At 50.3% G+C, this 15,296-nt stretch overlaps 1 protein-coding gene across 1 annotated transcript in view; it reads left to right on the top strand.

Annotated features, from left to right (window-relative positions):
- Positions 1 to 276: 276 nt before the first annotated feature.
- drp2 (dystrophin related protein 2) overlaps positions 277 to 15,296 on the top strand; it is a 96,163-nt gene continuing 81,143 nt past the window's right edge. The window contains exon 1 of the mRNA XM_055512248.1: positions 277 to 744. The gene's annotated coding sequence lies outside the window, so the exon portion shown is untranslated. The remainder of the gene's footprint in view (positions 745 to 15,296) is intronic.

Raw genomic sequence — 15,296 nt, 5'->3', positions numbered from 1 at the left:
CCATCTGTAGTGTTTTAATGGGATGGCAGCAGTTGCTTGGTGCAGTAAGCAACACGGCTGAGACCTGTCTGGGCGGGTTCTTCAACATTCTCAAATTACCTTTTGCCACATGCAACTCTAAAATAAATGTTCCTAGCTTTAACTGAACTTTTTTCTTTAGTTTAATACACCTGTCACACATTGTTAAAACCCCTCCTCAGCAGCAGTGTTTCCTCTCGGTCCTCTTTAAGCAGAGATCACACTGCAACAGGAAGGCTTGAGACCAATACTCTGACGTGTGCAGCGTTTATTTCACGTGTTTAATTGGTCTGCGTTAAAGTTTGTGTCAGGAATAATGAAGATCCGCAGGGAATGCGCTCAACCAAGACTTGAACGTGACGTTGGCAGATCTTCGGCCAGTTCCTCCCGCAGCGTCATAACAGTCCGATGCCACGCGTTTCTTCTTAAATCATCGTTCCTGGGATAGTAAATTGCTCCGGATGGACGCGCGCGCGTGCGTCGCGGCGCTGGTGTGACTGAGCGGAGCCACCTTAAAGAAAGCAGCCCCTCTGATGTCAGCGTCAGAGGCTCCGACTCCGCCGCCGGTTCCGAGCGTCGCCGCTCCGCCGCTTCAAGTCTTCATCTGCTGCCGCTCCGCTCACTTTCTCCAGCTCACGTCTCGGCCGCGTTCACGGGAGTAGCTCGTTTCGGCCGCTCCGCCGGCTCGTCCGTCTGAGCCGAATCTTCGCCCCAGGGGGTAGAAAGGTAAGACTGGTGTTTTAAGTGTTCCTTCCCACTGCAGGAGACGTGATTTGGCGGACGCCGGTGGAGCTCACGCTGGGGGGAGGAACGGGGACGCGGGGGGCAGCTTTCATAACGTGCCTCTGGGTGACTCCTCTGGTTGTTGCTCGCGTCGTTCTGGGTACAGTTTGGCAGCTCGGGTCTGTTTTTAACAAGGCAACATCCTGGTGATGGATGAAGTCTTCCTCGCGAGCCTCGGGACAACTACAGCCTGTGATTGTGTGTGTGCGCGCTCGCGCTTCGGCCGCCGGAGACGTGAGAACAAAAGGTGCGCAACTGGACGTTTTTGGCAGTGGTTTGAGGGGGGGGGGGCGGAGGCGCATCTCGAATTTGCGCCACATTTCCTCCTCGCCGTGAACAGCGTGCAGCCCCCGAACGGACCGCGCCGCGCTGCCCACACCAGTTTCCCATTCCACTAATTGCGGATCGGAGGAAGTAAATTAAGCGGCACTGGCGAAACGTGCGCACAAGTGTGCGTCCGCTTTGCGGAGCCGCGAGGAGGACGCGCTGCGCCTTTCCGGTGCAAGTTCCCCAAGTCGTGCCTCCTGCGGGAAACAGACGAGCGTTTATAGTTGATTTCCGCCTCCATCACTTCGTGTGAGCGCTGACTGACGTGTGATGGCAGACGGGGGTGTTGAGCCGGATTTGAACTCTGGATGTCGCGAGTAATTACAATTACACGGTGTCCGTCCTTAAGCCCCAGCGCGGATGCAACGCTGTGTGGGATCATTTAGGGGAATATTAGGAGGCAGGACGCGACGGCCGTGCGTTTCGGCGTAAAATAGGCCATTGACCGAGCCTCTGTTGACAGGTGCTGGCACCAGGTAACAGCTCAAAGTTTGTTTGGAAACCTCTTCCAAGACATGTGTTTACAAATCTGGCTGTGCTGAACTGAATCTCTTCACCTAAAACCCGGTGAAAATCCCCCGTGTGTTATAAACGGCTCCTTTTTAAGAGTCTGACGTGAACTGAATCTGAATGCTCCGTGTTGCATGCGCTGCTTGTTACGTGTGCGGCTTGTTGTGTCCAGATGTTCATATTTGTGGAGTCTCCGTCATAAAAATATATGATGTTGGTTTCGAACATCAAAAACATCCCCTCTCAGGTTTGCGTGCGTTTCTCCCTTTGATCATAAAGCCCTTTGACTCAGTCTGAGATGAAACTGAAGATCTCGGGAAGCTTTAAATTGTATATTTTGGTTTAAATTTAATAATGTTCCCTTCCCACAGGAGGCTCAAAGTGACATCCCGCCTCGCTGAGAAATTCCTCTGAAAGCTGCAGAATGAAAACATAAAAGTGCTTCAGTGTTACCAATATGCATTCATTTAAAATAGCTTCAAGTAATTTCCACGGGTAGTAATTTCCCCGCACCTCAGAAGCCGAAAGCGTGGCGGCAGCGCATCAGGACGTGATTCAGGCGATGCAGTGCGATGTGATGATAGGATTTCATGTCTTTTGATCTGGAGGGCGGCTTCAGAGCGCCGCAATCGTAAAAATAAGAGGAATAATTCAGCAGATGGCGGCTTTAATAACGCCAAAGAATCAGGTGGATCCGGGGTGAGCGGCGCGGCGGCTTGAACGGTTTGTGTTGTTCTTCGTAACCCGATTTGGCACCGGGAGACCGCGCGAGGCGCCGCGCGCTCGTGAATTCTCATTGTGAAAGACGCTAAAAGGATTATGAGGATGTTCCATTGTCGCTGCCTCGTGCATCTACTTGCCTTCCGGTCATGTTTGACGCCGTGCGTTCTCGGCACCGCCCCCAGCTTTGGAGAACGCGGGTCGAACTGCGCTTCTGTGGGCCCACGGTGCCCGCGTGACCCGCAGCCGTCAGATCATCTGAGGTCAGTGACTCTCACTGTGTCTGACGTCTCCCCGCGGTCCTGTCGGACGGGACGCGCTGCCCCTGCACTGATAAGCTCATTCATAAAGTCCATTTAACGTTATGCTGATTTTCTCCGAATGTACGACAGCCGTAGTGTTTGAATCTCTGCATTCACTGACCCCTGACCTCTGACCCCTGAACCTTTTGCAGAAATTTCCTCCCACTTGAAAACACGTCTGCCTTTTATCAATACACAGCCCTGCAGACATTTGCCTGCTTTGGGCTCAGCATCTTGGGACTCATACGAACCGATGCTACATGAGGTCCAGCTGAACACGTAGACGCGTGGGGGGGGGGGTCCCGTGCGTCCCCTGACGTTTGAACCTCGCTCACTCCCGACCCCTGTAAGTGGGTCCGAGCACCCGGGATGAAATGTGTGTGTGTGGCTTCGCATCAGCCGGTGGAGCTGCGCTGTGGCTGATGGAGACTTATGGCGCGGCCTGACGGCTCTAATCAGGTTGTTGATAGACAGACATTAGCAGCGAGCAGAGCCTCTGTGTGCGGGAGCTGCTGAAAATCCTTTAATTGCACTGTCATTCCCAGTGAGGTTTTCTGGAATGCTGTGCTGTAACAGCTCTACAGCTGGAAAAATGCCCTGTGGGATTCCTGTTTAAAGGCATTTGTGTTGTTCTGGACTGTTTATTCCCAGCTTTAGGAGTGTGAAAGGTTAATGCTTCATTTGCAGAACTTCCAGGCTGCTTTCTTTCACGGCTTGTTTTCATCTCTCTCGATGAATCTTAAACATGTATTTTGGGCTGGAATTATTTATGCTTTAATGTAGGAGCACGCTGTGTTAAAGATTGTCTCGGGCATGTTTTTCTTTCCTCCCCCTTTTTTTTTTTTAATTCAGGAGAGTGATCTGAAAATGTCATCCTCTGTTAAAGTCGGCCCCAGGTCTTCAGTAACTCTAGAGAAGCGTTAAGAATTAGCGACCCACTAACTGCTGCAGTGACATCGCACGCACGCACACGCGCGGAGGCGACTCGTCTTTGTCGACGCCGAGTTTGGGTTTGTGGTTTCACGAAAGCGCTGCGGTGGAAAGCGGGCGTGAGCGGGGTCACGAGGAGAGACACCAGCCCAGCGGCGCCACCTCTGGCCTCACCCGCGTCACCTTGACCTCCAGAGGGGAGGGGGAAGATGGCCGCCGTTTGCGTTGGCTCCATCCACCCGTGGTGATTCTTTGTTTTCAACGCGTTTGGAGAACCATCTACGACGTTTCGCAGGCTGCCCTTCGTCCTCACATGAGCGCAAACAGCTGTGTTCCCTGTGATGTCTGCTGGAGCCGTTTCCCCCACTTCACATAAAGGCATTTGTTGCGGTTTACTCTTGCACAGCATGAAAAACAGATTCCGCAAAACAAAAAAAAAATTCCTCGATAAACTGCTGCGCTTGTGTCCTATCAAATATTAATTACATTTGGTCCAAGTTCTTTTTGTTGTGTCGTTTCATGTTTCTTCGGTTTGATATTTAAATTCCTGGTGATGCATGCGCAGATAAGAGCCTGATGCTGGAATTGTTTTATTGTGAGTTCACTTTCGCCAGTTCATCACAAGGTCACACACAGAGCGATACACCCTCCAATTAGCCTGACTGCAGCCGCTGGGAGGAGGGGAGGATGGGGGAGGCGGTGGGAGGAGGGGGGTTAGTTAACCAGGAGAGACCCCATCCAACCTCGCTGACCTCAGTTGCTTCTGCTTTAGCTCAGCGAAAGCAGCCTGTTAAGTTGCTCTTAAAAGATTTCAGCAGGGACCTACAGACAGGATGGAGACGTCGGAGAATTCCCATAATTCCATCTTGAAACAGGAGGCGAGAACGACATGTTCCATCCCGCTTCCTGTCTTCGTAGCCTCCTGTAGCGCCGTCGACCACGCTCGTGTTGGATCCAAACGCCCCGGGTCGCGCTGGAATAAAATCCTCAGCTTCTGTCGAGCGGCTCCTTCCTCCCGGCACTCGGATGGACGGGTAGCTGTCGCACGCCTCGGAGCGCCGGCGCGGCCGCCGCACAGGTGTGCTCCGTCACGCAGACGCCCCCCCCCCCTCCATCATCTTTGGACGGCACAGTGGACGAATGGGGATAGAAAAGCAATTTGCTACGTCTGCAGCATCCATCCTCTGCCACGGTGACGGAGGGCTGTTATTTAGAACATGGCAACCCAGGCTATTAACATTAAATGTCTGCAGGTCTGGTCCCCTCTGTGGCAGGAGAACCCCCAGAACCTCGGCCCACACCCGGACCACGCTCCCCCCCCCCCCGCAGCTTCTTCTCCGGGCGGTCCGGCCGTTTCCAGGCCTACTTGGATGCCGGCCGCTCTCGTGGTTGCCAGGTCCGGCTGGGGCGTCCACCCTCTGCACGTGTGCTAACGCGCTCCAATTAGAGCTGACACGTTGTGACGCTCTGATCAGGGGTGTCGCGTCCGGCGGCGTGGCCGCGGCCGGGTTTGGCCGTCCTCCACCGCCCGCTCGCTGAACTTCATCTTTGTTTTACCTCAAGTGTCTTCTTAAAATTCATGGAGCGTATTGTTGACATCAGGCAGCAGATGTGTGTCGGGGCTCGGGGCCCACACCTTCTTGTTTTTTCCACCCCGGTTTTAAATGCAGGGAATTGTTTGGGCTGATTTGGATAATTGCTGTGAGCCTCCTGGTTTCATATCACTTTGGAGACATAATGGAGTATTTATGGCAATTTGAATTCTCTCTCTGGCATATACGAAATGATGAAGTCATTAGAAATGACTCCCAGTCCTTCCCTCCCCGGTCTAACCTTCAGGCCATGAAGGAGAAACACCCTGCAGGAGAGCAGCGCGGGTTAGAGCTCGCCTTGAATGAAACGTGGAGGATTCTGTGCATATAAGACGTCTACCTTCATTGATGATTTACATAACAATGTGTGAATCTAACAACAAAAGCCTTTTATTCAACCTGGATATTATCCTGGGTTTCTCACCACTGCACACGACGCGCCGACTCCATTAATCCTAGTGAAGCGGTGGCTGCTGGAGCATGTAACTCGAGCCCTAACCCTGTTATTTCAATAACAAAAATGAATCCTCAGGCGCCATGATTAGCCTTGGTGTGTGATTTTTACATTGTTTCCACGGTGACGAGCGGGCCGTTCCTCCCGGCGCCGGTTCCTCATGGTCAGCTCGCTGTGCAGCGGCTGCAGAACCGTCTTCTTTCAGTGTAAATGAGCATCTTCCTGATAATCCGCCGGTGTGGCAGCTCGTCCAGGACTGGGAATAAAACCAAAAGGGGGACGCGTTAATGGTTTGAAACCAGTTTGCAGTGCGGTGAAAGGCTGGTGAGGTTTCCTTTCAGCCTTACGTCCGTGTAACTGCTTTAGAAACGAGGCGCTCATTCCCCTTTTCTCTCCTGACACTTATTCCTGTACCTGGAGCCAGGACCGATCCCGTCCCGTCCTCTCTCTCGCCTCCCGTCACGCTACATTCATAGAAACTGACGCGGGTGATTTCATATCTCTGTTGAGAGCTTCTTTTCGGAGACTGTCAGGTTGGAGGCTTTAACGGTGATTAGACAGCAGGCTCAGAATCAGCGTTTCGCCCGTAGCCTTTTATTTGGATGAATGTGGTTGTGACATTTAGCTCCTACGCCTTCATTTCATGTTCGCATGTTTTCCTTTGCCGCACATCCAACAACACAAACAAAGCTTTCAGCTGATCTTTAGATTGAAAAAAAGGAAGGAATATCTTTTATAGAATCATTGAATAAGTCAAGTGTTCAGCGCTGATCAAAAAACCCACTTTTTGTCTATTCTGTTAAATCTTAGCAGCTGATGACGCACCGCAGCCTTTGTGTTTGTCCATAGTTCCACTTTAACAACATAATCCATGTTTACTTTAGGGCTTCTTGCAAATAATTCATCACTTTTCCAGGAAAACGAAGGGCTCGACTCAGCCGTGGTGTAAAACTGCTGAAGGTGGCGTACAGTATTTAACGGAGTCGGCTTCACCGCGATGACGTCGGTCTGGGAGCGCTTCCGCCCCGTCATCGTCTGGCCGACGATCAAGGATCCCAACGTACAGAAAATCAAGTAGAAAGGAACCTAATGACCGTCTCCATTATTCACAGTCCGGAGACGAGCGCGGCTCCAACCGTTGAAGCTTAATTGAGCACCAGAGGAATGTTTCTCTTCCCAATGATGAAACAGGAATTTGACTTCATTAGACAATAAAGCGCCAGTGTCTGGGCCCCATTTGAAGAATGGACGGACGCTGGCGTGTGCATGAGCGCAGACGGGCCGGGTCGATGCAGCTCTGGATGCATGGGTCCATTTTCCTTGTACAGTGTACAGGCCGGTGGCAGCCTCTCAGGCTTTATGATTTATCAAAGAGAAAAGGTCGCTAGGCAGGCTACAATTAATGCTCTGGGTTTTTATTCTGAGGGGGTTCTCTGCTTTTTTTTTTTTTTTAGCTTTATTTGTGACACATGGGTTGTCCCCAGACAAACGGATGCCATGACGACCAATAATGGGAACCTCACAGTGACACTGCAGGAAAACGTCGCTGTTGAGATTCAACCTGGAGGAACCTGAACTGAAACGCACCGCTCCGGCCCTGGTGCCCATTCTGCACCTCTGCGCTCTGACGTCTCAGATTAGGCCGCTCGCCCCGGGCCCTGTTTATTTTGGTGATGCTCGCGTCGCACAAATAGCTCGCATGATGAAAAATCTCAAGTTATTTCACCGCGTTTCGTGAAGCTAGCTTCTAATCCCTCCTAATTAACGTTTCTGTGCCTCGTGGCTGCGGTTTGAACAGAAATAGGTTTGTTTCCACACTCGAAGCGTCTCATCAATCTGTCTTTAGCGCTGATAGCCGCCTTCCTCGGTTCCTATGGAAACTGCAGTGTTAAGAGTTCAAACTTATTGCTATGCAGACCAAACGTGAAATGTCATAAGACTGCGGAGCTCTTTGCCCTGTTAAACAGCATTTCTTCATGTTAAATGCTGCTTTTTTGCCACAGGGCAGCAGGTCACGCGACTGAAGGCAGCGGGTCTTCCACCATTTTCCTTTTGGGACTTCTTCTCCTTTTAGATTCAAGTTAAACCTAGACTTAACTACAGAAATTGGTGGGTTTCGATTATTTCCCTGGCGCGACCTTTCGGGTGCTCTCCCATCATGCTGACCTTTCTGCGCGCCAGTAGATGTTGCTGTAAGCCTCCACTCTTAACGTATTAAATCGTGACACGCACTCCAGAGACGCTCGTTTGCGAATTTGCACCAAAAGCCTTTTTAGGAGGAGATCAGGCTGCTCCTCCTCCTGTTGCTCACACAAAGCTGGGCCTCTTTCTTTTTTCTTTTTTCTTCCTGGGACTGAAGCGCCGCTCTGACTGGTTCTTTGTGAACGGAGCCTCTGCGGCTGTGTCAGTATCAGGGCAAGACGTATAATATGTGAGGAAACGCTGATGGTGCCTGGGCTTTATTTTTAGAGTCAATCTCCTGTTGGTGCAGTGAGTCATGTAAAAACCAATGGATGTGAACGGCGGCGCTCGCGTGGAGTGATGGGGACCTGGCGTCTCCGGGCGGAGCTGCTCGCCGGCTTTTAGCCCCCCTCCCCTTCTCTCACCAGATACAATATGTTTGATCGGTAAACATCGGAGCGGCCGATTCCGCAGCGCCCTTTGATTTATGGTGTTTGGCCGCGATGCGACTCTGAGCACGGGCAGAATTATTTGGCTTCATTTGGCTGCTGCATCGCAAATTAGTTGGAGCAGCATGTGCGCTAAACACTTGATACACCCACTCAGTCATCAGGCAGCGCCGTGTCGAGGCTGCTGGCTGCGTCTGAAGAAATGTAAATACAGCTTTACACTCAAGCTGCTCATGCTTTCAGTCTTTTTATCAATGTTGATAATATGTTTGGTGAAGTTATAGAAAGCGTCTGTCCATCTAATGGCACTTAAATGACAAGTATGATGTTTGTTTGGCTTCGATGAGTCGCGTGTCGCAGCAGTTTTTGGTTTTGTTGTTTGTGGGTTGTTCATATCATCTAAATAATTCAGCTCTCCTAATATCTGGGCAGAAGTGATGAGTCACTCTGGGAAGTGAGTCATCGTTTCTGTAGAAAAGCCCGAGAAGACTGCGTTGGACTGCAGGTTAAGGAGCGAGTCCTGACGAGCAGAGCACAACGGGCCCGTGTGGGTTCCTGGTCGTGAGGAGCTCTCGCCGAATAAAAGGCCACGGTGTCAAACTTGGTTGTGGGTCAGCGATGTTGGACACGAGATGAGAGAATGAATGTCACCGGCTGAAACGAGCCTAATTCTACAAATATCTTGTTGGAGTGAGTTTTTTAAAACTGGGTTTGACACAGACTGCATCGCTGCTACAGAGTGGAAGGCATCATTTTCAGCGTCTGCTTCTTATTGAGCCTGTTTCCCTCTCTCCTAATGGAATTTGCTTCATAGTCATACATTTCTACCGTTCTTCACCTAGAATTGGAGTCGCAGGCTCTGGCTCCCATCAGTCTGAGTGTCAGGCTCCTGTGTGACCACCTGTATCGTAAAATATTTCCTTTATCATAAGTATTTCAAGAAATATTGATATTCCACATCATATTTTACCCCCAGGCCACAAAACCCCATAAAATCCTCCCTTTTATAAGTAATAAAAGCAAACTAGTAAATGTATTAACTATCTTCTGTACCTTCCATCTTCGAGACTGTTAGATCTGTCTTCACTAGTGGTGCTAAAGTGTGAGCTCGCTGTCTAAACTCTACAAGCATCTGTCACTGAGATCAGTGTGATTCGATTCATCTGAGCTGGAGAAGCAACAGTTTGTCAAAGGGATAGAATGTATAGCTTGACCAATAGAGGAACATGAAAATAACCAAAAAAAGGTTTGATAACAACAAGAACTCAAATGTGTTTATTGGAAATGTTACGCGTTCAGGCAGCGAAGAGTTTATTTTAGGTGAACTGTGCGTTTGTGCAGAACCTCAGAACCTCAGACTTCACCTCGTTCAGACAAAGCAAAGCACGAGTTACGCCTTCACCGAGAGGCAGAACTTGTTCTTGGCATTTGATCCTCTCCTCCAACAAAAAGTTGAAATATTCCTTTAGCAGCAGCATCAGAAAGGCGGCAGCAAAGTCGCACAAAACTTCGCCTGCAAGAGTCGGAGAATTCATCTCTAATCAGCGTCGAAAGGCGAAGGCCAAACCAATGGACTCGGTAGCTAACGAGCTCCTGTCGAGTTTGAAACGCTCTCGAAACAGCTGCTCAGGTTTCACAGTTTAAAGTGCATCAACTGTCATTTCTTATGAAACTCAAAGAACCAAGACAAATAAAAACACGGGCTTCAGACGACGGAGATCAGTCCGTTGTTTCATTAGCTGAGCACCTCAGAGGTGCATGGATGCGGCGTTCCCACCGCCGTCCTTGCGTTCGTCCAATACCCCAGAGTCTCCAACAGACGAAGCTGCAACATCAAAACCCCTCGCTGGATTCAGACCGGCATCCTCGTCCCCGCAGTCTTTCATGCCCGTTCCCGAAACACGAAAGATTTTGCGAGACTTGTTTGGCTCCAGCCCTTTAATGCGGCCCTGGGAGATGATTCAAAGGCTGCGGCTGCTTTGTTTTCATCATTCAGGGTGAGCATGACTTTGCGCATAAGCGTCCGCAGTTTAGAAAAAAAGGAGGAACGCGGAAGTCCTGCGTTCACGCTGCTCGGCAGCAACTCGCCGTTGAAGCGACACGTGTCACGTCTGCGCAGATCCACGCGCAGCCGCTGGCGTCTGCGCATGCGGGCCTCAGGCGAAGGTGAAGGATGAGACTTTAAATGAGCTCGTCCAGGGGACGCAAAATAAAATGAGTTGCATTGTTGAATATATTAGTCATTATTTCTCTCCGCATAAACACTCTTCCAACTATTATTGTGAAAGATTTGGATTAAGAGTTCCCAGATGGGCGGATGGGGGACGTTTGTGAAAAGCAGACGGGCGGCTGCATATCTTCAGTAATAGCAGTTCATTGGATTTCATTTTCTTAATATTTACTTGGGAGGACGGTGGCACTCGTGCCGCGCTCTCGTAAACAACTCCAGGTTGTTGGTGCAGGCAGTTTATTACACCCCATTATTAACTGACTTCCAGCAGACCCACGGGGAATTATTTCTGATTGAAAATGGGGCACAGCGCTGGGATTTATTCAAGGTGCGAGGTCATTACTAACCAGTGGATGTACTCCACATAAAAAAGGGCTTTTAAATGTCAGTGGGCCTCAGAACACTTTTGTATTCTCAGAGTTTCATGTAGTGTTTTTGCACATTGGGCTGCTGTCGCTGTTGTCGACGGACGTGCTGTCCCTGTCTTTTTTATTACCTGACCAATCAACCGATTGAACTTTAGCGACGGCGGTTTAATACTTGGTAAAAATAAATTATTCTGGAATTGCTGGTAGGAACCAATTTAATTATAATAATTAGTAAAACTATTTCACTGCGCGAGGAGAAAAGTGATCTTAACAAAGCTGCGTGTGGCTGAAAGTGTTTTGACTCGGTGAATCTCTGTTTTGGTGACTTGCAGATTTGTGCTCATTTTTGCAAAACGGCAACAATGAAGATGCACCGTGTTTAATTGGGTTGTGTGTCTCGTCCCAACTTATTCTAGCTTCCATTCTGAACCAGTTGAACGGTGCGGCTGTGAAGGTCCCCCAGTTGATATCTGAGCAGCAGCTCAGGAGAAGAACAGTCAGGAGGCTCTGCTGCCCCTATTGGCTCTAAGCCCCCCTGTAATGATTACACATGATTCATAGAAATCAATGTGTCATTACACATACTTTGTGTTAAATTATTCCTATTTCTGATTGACACAGTCATGGTTTGAGCTTCAGCGTTCGTTATGTGTGATCCACAGCTCACCTGACAACCAAAAGCAGTGGATCCCTGCCGTTATTGCCAGCATGGAGTCCAGCATGTAAAGGTCATCAGCCGCAGACACACTGCAGGTTAAATTTGATTAAGAGGCGTCTGGCACATTATCTCCCCCTCTCCCCCCTCGCTCTCCGGCACCTCTCCTCTCTAGCAGCGTTTGAACTCTAAACCTTGACTTGGAGAGGTGCCTTTCATGATTTGTACCTTTTTGTTGCAGATATGTCAAGTGAAGACAAAGCAGACGGGGGTGGACGAGGGGGGGGGTCAGAGTGATGCATTACTTTTCATCCCACTAGAAACGGAGGTGCCGCGCGGTCGAGAATAGAGAATTAAATGATCCGCGGGACCCAGAGGGCAGCGCACGGGCCGCAGATGAAATGAAAACTGTCACAGCGAATGGTGTTATTTTAGCTTTTCCTCTTCCCGGTGAATACAAAAGCAGACGCAGGTTTTACAGGCGCAGTCGATGGAGCTGAAGGTGAACTTAACCAGCCGCTAACCAACGTCCTCCTCACGGATGAACATGGCTGTAAGTCGTCCACCCGATCACAGTAAACCTAAACACGCACGCAGACGCGTTTCCATGGTAACGCTTTCTCTTTAATCGTCTTATCAGCCTGATTTCAACCCACTCTTTCTTCCTCGCCGCGTGTTCTTCTGAGTGGTTGAAGATGCGCCTGCTCTGGTTTGGCCCCCGTGGGGGGGTGGAGTGGGGGGGGTGATGCGAGGTGTCTGTGCCCTTATCAAAGTCCAGTCGCCTTCCCAGTGAGAAGACGCTGAAACAGGCCGTGTGGCCTTTCCACCCCCCCCTCCGTCCTCTTCTTCACATTTTCTCCTCCCGGTGGTCGGTGACTAATGAGCCTTAGGCGCGACGGGCTAATTACACTGACATCACGCCTCATCTCGCTCACGGCGGCTCCTCAGGACGCGTTCGCAGCCCGTGCGGATGCTCCGAGAGGCACCCGCGACGGCGGCAGCGTGCACGCGCGTGCACGTTTGAGCGCTACGGCTCTTCAGGGTCAGACAGCTCAGAGCTGAGACGTGGTATAAAAACTGTAGATGTGCAATTTGAGGCGAGATGTGATGTTCAGTTACATATGATCATTATAGAAGCTGTTTTTTCCCCACAGTCGCCCCTCCTGACGTTCCTGACGTTCCTCTCACCTGTTCATAAGTGACAGGAACGAGAAGGTCGAGTCTTCAAAGCCTTTCTCACCTCCCCACGCCTGGTCAGTGGCTTTATGAAGCGCCTGCCAGTGCGATTTCTGCCTGTGAAAACTTCTAGAAAGTGTCAAACTCGGCTCCCGTAATTCCAGCGTGAGACCGGTGCGGAGCCGGGGGGGGGGGGCGCTCAGACTCCAATAAACCGGTGGCTGCAGGGAAACACAAGCTTATGGCTAAATCCCCTGCACTTTGAATGTGACCGCGGGGAGTTATGGGATGGATCTCCGCTAAATTGGTGCCAGTATTCAACATGTGCAGAGGACTAATCCCAGTCAGTCTGGGGATCGTCGGACTTGTCTCTCGCGTCGACATCTGAACGTCTAATAACAGGATGGGCTTGAGATTCCCGGCGCTCGTTTGTGGCCCCCCGCTGATCCGCCCGCGCCGCAATTTGGAAGCTAGCTCGATTTAGAGAGGCAATGCGGGGACGGGGACGTCAGAAAGGATGACTTGCGCGTTTCCTGAGCGCCGTCTGAGTGGTTCAGAGCCGCGTACGGCGAGGGGCCGCCTGGCCTCGACGGGAACAGGACACGCTCCCACGTTGGTGCGCGTGCGGGCGGGCGAGAGCTAGCTGAAATGTTCGGCCGGCGGCAGAGAGGGGCAGAGCTGCTGTGACAGGTTGTGTGGAGCCCCCGGAGTGTATTTGTATCAGCCGGCGCGCGTGTGTGCGGCGCTGCTGCCACAGCTGCCACTCGTGGGCTCCCTCCCAATCGGGCCCCTTCATCCCGTCTCTATTGCCACTCAAGGATTTGTAATTAATTCCGTAATAAGGTGAATCAAAGGGTTTCCGCTGTGAGCGTTGTGGTGTTTGTTCACTGTTACTATTACTAAAGGCTCCAAGTCCCAGTTTGTGGATTAAATGTTCCACTAAATCCTCCTTCCTGATACTTTGTAGCCACGGACTGAACACTGAAGGTGTAGGTGGGATCAGAGCACCCTGTCACTGGTTCGTACTGGGAATGCTCCGACCCAGTCGTCTAGCCATCACAATTTGTCTCTCTTTAAAGCCGCTCGGGTCTTTACGCTCCGTTTCTTTTTTTCTTTTCGACATCAATTTGAAGAACTGACTGTTCCTCCCTCGACAGGCGCCAGAGTAACGAGGTAATCGGTGTTATTCAGTGGTTTTAAAGCTGTGGGTGTTGATGTGTTGAAAAGTAAAAAAAACAAAAAAAAAAACAACATAAAACATAAAAGCTTCATGAAAATTATTCAAAAGTATGTGATTATGTAAGATCCTACTCACTTCGAGCTTCTCTAATCTGCTGAGTTTGTTCTAATCCCACATAAACATAGATGATAAGAAACATCAGGATGCAGCTTTGTCAAAGTCATTAATAGCGATTAGCAGCTTTTATTTCATGCTATTAAGACACTTTATTGTGACACATTTATTTATCAGCTTTGTCAAACGTATGCTTTGATTCGTCCATCTTTGATCCTGTCAGTCGATTTCGATTAGGAATCACTATTAAAGTTGCGTGCATTTTATCTCATATCTTCCCCAATATCAAAGGAGTGAAGATGAGGAATCGGCTGCCTCTGTTCTTTGAATGTTGTTTCCTCAGGTTCTGCGTTCGCTGCAGCCGTCTCAGCCGAGCGCTCCGTGTTCCGTGTGACACAAAGAGATATCTGTGACCCCTCCGCTGCCAGCGGCCCGGTGTTGCAGCTATTGATTCGTAAAAGGAGAGACTGAATCACTGACACAAGCGGCGAGACTTTATAAAAATGCTGCTCAGCATCAAATGGTGCACGTGCCGCGACGGCTGTTGTTTACCAGACGTCTTAAAGAGGACGGCAGGCGGGCGTCCCGGCGACTTTGTTCTCGGAGTGAATCACAATAATTGATCTGCTTTGAGGACCAGGCGCTCAGTCCGTTGTCGTGTCACAAAGGGCTTCTGATAACGGCGGCGGCGTCCGTCTTATCGGCATTGATTCCCCCAAAGCGAGAGGCGGCGTGAGGCGCGGGGACACCTACGGCCGCATCTGCAGCGCCCAGACAGGAAGCGAGGGGGGTTCTGCTCCCTCTGATAAAGGTGCATCTCCTGTGGCCGACGTTCTGCGAGAAGCTGGAACCTGAATAATGTGGTTGTTTGCTGCTGAGCCGTTAAGAGCGCGGCTGTTTATACATGCGCTTGCATATTAGCTTATATCTACAGAAGGAAATGATGGAGAGGCAGAGGCTCCTGGTGCTTGTTTGCATATAGAGGCTGTGTGTGCGTGTGCGTGTGCATGTGCGTGTGTGTGTGTGTGTGTGCGCGTGTGTGTGATTTCCAGGCGCAGCTCAGCCGTGGTCATCTCTATAGCAACTCTGTGTTCCTGTCAGGACTCTGCGATACGCTGAATATAATTAAATGGTGGCAAGCAGGAGGGAAGGAATTCAAGTGTTTTTAAATGAATCTAAATGTTCTAATTACATCTTATGCTTTTAAATACAACAGGGGGGATTTAATTAGAGGGAGAGGCGTCCCAGTCTGTGCCATCCACAGGGAATGCTCCGTGGAACTTGAAAGCAATTTGTTCCTGCTCTTC

Source organism: Betta splendens, chromosome 10, assembly GCF_900634795.4.
Source record: "Betta splendens chromosome 10, fBetSpl5.4, whole genome shotgun sequence".
In the NCBI taxonomy this organism is placed as follows: Eukaryota; Metazoa; Chordata; class Actinopteri; order Anabantiformes; family Osphronemidae; genus Betta; species Betta splendens.
This window is presented reverse-complemented; position numbering and strand designations above follow the sequence as displayed.